Source organism: Gavialis gangeticus, unplaced genomic scaffold, assembly GCF_001723915.1.
Source record: "Gavialis gangeticus isolate Ggan-Ray unplaced genomic scaffold, GavGan_comp1, whole genome shotgun sequence".
In the NCBI taxonomy this organism is placed as follows: Eukaryota; Metazoa; Chordata; order Crocodylia; family Gavialidae; genus Gavialis; species Gavialis gangeticus.
In genome coordinates this window covers 4,973,523-4,980,064 of record NW_017729029.1, presented here as the reverse complement: position 1 = coordinate 4,980,064, position 6,542 = coordinate 4,973,523, and the positions used below count along the sequence as shown (strand labels likewise).

The following is a 6,542-nucleotide window of genomic DNA, read 5'->3' as shown; positions in this document are numbered from 1 at the left end:
CTGCAAGTTTCATCCAAATCAGACAAAAAACAACAAAGTTATAGATATTTAATTGATTCCTCATTAAACCCTATGGCCAGATCTCTGAGACAGCTCCAAACCTTAGGAGCCGCTTTGGCTGGATCAAAGTGGGAAACTGATCCAGAGCTCTGGATTGGATCCCTGGCATCCAAAGCCAGATCGAATAGCTGCCTACACGCAGAGGCCTACTGGCCAGCTGCTTTTCTATGTTTTCTCCCTGGCTTCATTCCAGAGCATCCCCAGTAACATAAATGCTTTTGACGGATCCATTCTACCCAGGCATAGGAGACTTTCAAGCCTGCCACAAAGAAAGCACTGACTGTCTACAGGCCCTTTCCCCTGAAATCCATGAGGCTCCATATGGTCCTGAACATCAGAAGAAGATTGTCTGGAAGGACACTGTTTTCTTCCCTCTCCTCTGTCATGGTTCCTTGCAGTGACATCTACCAGAGAAGGGAGTGATGCATTCAATCATGGCACTGCATGTTAGTCATCCATCTCTATTCCTCCTGTTGCTTAATTAAAACATATTTTTTCACTTTGTTTTTCTTTTTCTCCTTATCTTAACAAGTAGCAACTGCAAATCAATGCCATGCAGCACTGACAACCCATATGGATGCATGCCATGTGACTAGCACTACAAGAGCACACAATGCAGTCAGCTGCCTGGGGTAGCTGTGATGCTTGGGGGTAGTGCCAACTTCTTGCTGCCACTGAGCCACTGGTGCAGTTGTCCAGCTGCAGTGATAGAATTTTTTTGTCCTGACTGCCCCCCACCTCAAGTTGGTGCCCAGAGAAGCCGCCCCAGTTACCCCCTTCTAGTTATGCTACTGAGTTCTACAGGCACCTTTGTAACAGGAAGAGCTGCCACTACCAGCAACACGGGAGAAAATGGCTGTTTGTGGAGCTTCTGCATTACTGGCTGCTCCTGCTACTGCCTCCAGCAACAGTGGTGGCAGCAGAGCGGCTGCCTGACCGCAGGGTTGGGAGAACAAAGGAACAACCCACCTGGCAAGAGAGTCAGAGTATGCCTTTGAGATGAATTTCTTGTACTCTCTGCAGGGAGCTGTGCACATGTGCACACCCACATAGTGCTTTCTATTTTCAGCACGGGAAGGTGCCTTTTCATGTGGCATGTGTCCATAGCTCCAGACTCTGCTACTTAACATTTGTAGTGTTTCCACTGCTCTGCTGGCCCATCTTGTACAGTTTTATCATAAAATCATAGCAATGGAAGGAAGAGACCTCAAGAGATCCCCCTGGTATTGAGGCAAAATCTAGTGTACTTAAATCAGGGACATCAAAAGATATAGCACACAGACTGGCCCTAAGAACCAGAACCAGCACGCAGAGCCAGTCCAGTCTGGGCAACTCATGCAGTGCACACCCCATGCTAGCTCTGTGCACAAGACCCAGATGGGGGCGGGTGTATGGTGCATGCACGGTAAGGACTGCATGAGGTGCCTGCACTAGACTAGCTGTGTGCCCTGGCTCCAGTTTAACACCTTTGTCTTAAACCATCTTCAACGAACATTGTCTACCTTGTTCTTTAAAATTTGCAGTGAAAGAGATTCCGCAGCTTCTCTTAATAAGTTATGTCGCTCCTTAATTATCCTCATAGTGCTATTTTGTAATATCCAAATTATATATTAGTTGCAAATATAAGTCGATTTCTTCTTGTCCTACCCCCATCTATGTGCCCCTTTCTGTCAATGGGAAATAACTGATCACCAGGATTTGTAGCAATCTTTTATGGGTTGGAAAATTGTTCTTGTTGTTCCTTCTGAGTCTTACTTTTTTCTACACTAAGAAAATTCAATTCCTTTAGTCTTTTCTCTTTGGTCATGTGGTTTTTCTCAACATTTTTTTAAACATTGTGTGCTCAACATTTTTGCTGCTACTTCTGAACTCTCTGATTTATTTGCCTTTCTTAAAGGGCTATGCCCAAAACTGGACATAAAATTCAGCTAAAGCCTCGCCAGAACTGAATAGGGTGGAAGTATCTCCTCGTGGGCAAGACGCTGAAATATATTCCTCTTTTGCATAAGCATCATGTGGTGGCTGGTGTTTTATGATTCATTCTAACCTCCACATCTTTTCCTGCTGCACTGACTCAGTCTAATCATTTATTCCCCAAATACTGTATTTGTGTGTGTTATTCTACCTCGATTCAATATTTGCCTTTGAGCTGTGTTTTGATAATTTCAGGCTGTAACATTGTGGTCTCTCCCCCTGCGAAAGGGGCAGCCAGTCCAGTTAAGGACGTTCAGCCATAGGGCATTCTGCTAATGAAGGTCTGTCCCACTGGGGACTCTTTTAAAAGCTTCCAGAAGATCAAGGGGAGCAAGCCAGCAAGCTGTGAGAAGCCAGGCTGCTGTGCTGGGAAGAAGCCAAAGCAAAAGAGGCTCTTCCAACATCTGGAAACAGTGGATATTAGTTTCTGTTTGTCTTGCTGGAGATTCAAGTTCATTTTGTGGAAAATAAAACTACCCTGAGGAACTAATAATACAACTAATTTCCATATATAAACCAGCAGGATAAAGCAACCTGTTTATGTAGACCCTTTCTCCGATTTATTATTTTGAATTTTGGTCTCTTGCAACTCCTTCTAGCTCGGTATCATGTGTGGTTATTTTCAGTGGACCCTCTCTTGTGTCCTTGGGCAATGAGAATGTTTTAAGTGCAGGTCATTAATAAAGTTTTTGTATTGAACAAGTGTCTAAGATAACTTCAAGAAGGATGTGGACAACATTGAGAGGGTCCAGAGGAGGGCCACCCACATGATCCGGGGACAACAGGGCAGACCCTACAATGAGAGACTGCGGGACCTGAACCTGTTCAGCCTTCACAAGTGAAAGCTGAGTGGGGACCTGGTGACTGTCTATAAACTCACTAGGGGGGACCAGAAGAGTTTGGGAGAGACCTTGTTTCCCCTAGCACCCCCTGGCATAACAAGGAATAACGGCCACAAGTTGTTGGAGAGGAGGTTTAGGTTAGGCATCCGCAAGAACTACTTCACAGTCAGGGCAGCTAGGAGCTGGAACCAACTTCCAAGGGAAGTGGTGCTGGCTCCTACCCTGGGGGTCTTTAAGAAGAGGTGTGATGCCTACCTGGCTGGAGTCATCTGAGCCCAGTTTTTCTCCTGCCCAGGCGGGGGGTCGAACATGAAGATCTACAAGGTCCCTCCCGACCTGACTTCTGTGATTCTATGAAAATATTCTTGGTCCTGTTTCACCTGTATTTTCTGCCACTACAGAATCACTTATGCCTTTTACTAAGCATTTTGGATGTGAATTAAAATCTAGGCAGTGTAGAGTTTATCTGTGCAGTTTGTTGGCTGTATAAAATCCATATTTTCACAGCAGAAAAAGCAGGGGCATCATAATAAGTTAGGCCTGGCACTATTGTTAGTTACAGAACAGTAAGAGTTTTCTCCCAGTTCTACCTGTTTGGTTTCTTTAGGCTTTTTTATTGGCCACAAGGTGTCAGTGTCAGATAAGATTTTGCTTCTTTTGCCTCCTTTCTCAGGCACAAGTTTCTAACGTCATTAGAGAAAACAGTGATGAGGACTAGGCAAATACCCAGATACATAAATGTGCTCAGAGTATTCTGATATTATGTTTTATTGGTTTTATTTGTTTGAATATTTTCTGGTACTATCTCAGTTTTAAAACCTCCTGTTCTGTTGTTTCACAATTCATAGCAAAATTATTTCACAGAGAAATGTCCTTCAAGTTCCTATGGGAAATTCATATATTAATTGAAATTAAACGAGGACAAGTAGCTGTTCAGAGTCTTTGCAATTACTGCCACATGGTTTCAAACACTTCCTACAGAATTGTAGCTGAGCAAAAATAAAGGCTAAAAACTTGAATTGGCATATGGGCTGTGTTAGACTGGCAGTTAGCTTGGACCTAGCCCACAGTCTAGGGGTCAATAGGAGGCTCTACACTAATATTAATGGATTCTGGATCAGGCAGTATATGATGAAAGAACGATGAACTGACTAAGAATGCAAAATCATTATAGAATAATAATGTGCATCTATAACACTCCTACACACCATTCAGGATGCTTGTCAATATGTTTATTAAAAGCATAATGCATATCAAGTGTGATTAAACCGCCTTCTAAACTTTCAGTCCTACACGTGTGTATGCCTGTCACACACACAGAAAGAGAAAGAGAGAGAGAAAGAGATCCAGTACAATGCTTTGCAGGAAATGAGCCCTCTAATTGCAAAGGTATTAGCATGCAGGGGTGTCCTTTGTTATGTTGTAGAACGCAAGTGACTGGTTGAAATCTTCATCCTTTTTTTTGAATCCACATTGAACACTTACTACCCTAGTTTGGGAGCCACAGGTGGACAGTGAAAGCTGCTTCTAACACACGTTCCCACTGAAACACTTTCTCTGGAACATACAGTTTCAATAAAATAAATAATGTATATTTGAAGTGTCTCATGTAAACTAATCAATTTACATTGTAAGCACAGTTTGCATTTTCAAGGCTGGGATAGTAAGGAAGAAAGTAGCCTCTCATTGTTTGCACTATTACTTACAGGTATATTTGGCAAGTATTACCACTATGCCATTATAAGGAAACAAATATTCATCTTTCTGAAACCAAGAAGTGTAGGAATATCATTTCTTGCTCCATACCCTTCTACTGTGCCCATCAAATGATGTCTTGACATAAATAACCACATTATGTTACAGACTCTTTTCTCTAGCATCCATCTTGATTCATGCATCTTGCAGACAGCTGCAATCACAATTCAAGTTAAAACCTTCACAGTCAAAAGTGGAAAAGCCACCCTTTTGGGTAGTTGTTGGTCACTACTTGTCCAAACTGTAATGTGGATGCATCTGATAATGCTAATCTGATTCATATTTCCCCTCCTGTGTTCTGTTGTCCATCAGTATGAGCAACTGATGAAAACCGTTTGTACCACACCCTTCAATACACGCACAAATGTACATACCCTTTCCAATAATCACAGTACCATTTTGGCTCTAAAGGGACCATATTCATCGTTGGCAGGATTCTACTGAAGTGGACTTGCATCGGGAATGAATTTGGCCCATAATGCTCAGATAGGATTCATGTCCATTGCAGCACATCTTGACAACAAAAGGTATCTCTTTTTAAAAAGAAAATACCTCATGTACTTATAGCATACTGCATCTCATGCCAATGATTTCTCCCCTGCAAACTTCTGGCAAGACTGACTTAACGTGCCAAATGATTCACCATTAGGGTTATTCCTTTTTGCTTTATTTAATAAAGTTTGGAGCCCCATTGCACTGGTGAGTTTGTCTGTAGTACCTTTAGTACCAATTAGTATTTTAGTATGATAGTACTTCTTTCTATTATAGTACTTATAGGTACTAGAGTACTATATACTTTGCACAAGTAATTTGTTTAGCCACTATACAAAGGATCAAACTAATCAGCTCAATTCATTCTAATTGCCTCTCCACAAACTGAAGTGTGTTATGTTAAGGATCTCTTAAGTGAGGAATCTTTATAAAACTATGATTTAAGTGCATCTGTCAGAGAATCCAGATATAGTTAAGCCAAATTAATCATTGCTGTTCTAATAGCAATGCAAACTGACTCCGTTCTTGAGAGTAACATTGAGCCCAAACCAGCTTATCTTTAGAATAAAACTATTCTAATCTCACAAAATACTTATAAAGTGGCACAGATTATGTAAGAATAGAAGTTAAAACAAAGATTCTTACTATTTCAATAAAAATGGTTGCTATAGGAAATAGAATTTGTTTTAATTTCTGTCTCTTCATAGAAAAGTTAAAAGAATATGCAAATTCTTTTATCTCAGAAATTAGCGAACAAGGATAATAGAACATCTTGTAACTATTCTTGATGGCAACCAACATAATTTCAACTGCCCAGGCATAAATGCCATCCATTTTGAAACCAATAGCTTATTACAGCTAGCTCCTTTAGCTCCTGCAAGCATTTTGGCGGGCAAGCAGATCTACTCATACTGCTGCTTTTTCACCATGTGTGCACAGTTTTCTATAAAAACCCTATCTCCATAACTTTCACTTTTAACAAGAGTGTATCCAGGGTAAAAAAGTGCAAGAAAAGCAACATTTGCAGAGGAAAAAACTTTGTTAATTCTTGCTTTAATGCATTGAGAGATCTTAAAATTATCTTACCTTGTATAACAGAAACCTTGCTCACTGTAACTGGTGTATTTAGAAGAGGAAGTACAATGCAGTGTCTGCCTCTACCACAGAAACCTTTTGTTTAGATCTAAGAAAGTGAGCAGAATGATTACGTCAGTTCAGCCCAAGGTACACTTTTTGGTTAATTCCCTCCCTTGCACTTGTGTCATTAAGTACATGCTAGGGACAGCATACAATATTTCTCACTAAATGTGCGCTTGAAATCAGGGTGCTTTATACCAAGACCTGAGTTCTTATGAAACATTCATGATTCCCATCAGAATTCAGCCCCACCAACTCCTCATCATTCTCTTCACTCTCACT

The 6,542-nt window shown here is 41.1% G+C and overlaps 1 protein-coding gene across 1 annotated transcript in view; it reads right to left on the bottom strand.

Moving 5' to 3' along the window:
• Nucleotides 1–6,309, bottom strand: part of LOC109300490 (putative P2Y purinoceptor 10) — a 15,748-nt gene extending 9,439 nt beyond the window's left edge. Inside the window, exon 1 of the mRNA XM_019521142.1 lies at nt 6,210–6,309. The gene's annotated coding sequence lies outside the window, so the exon portion shown is untranslated. The remainder of the gene's footprint in view (nt 1–6,209) is intronic.
• Nucleotides 6,310–6,542: the final 233 nt, after the last annotated feature.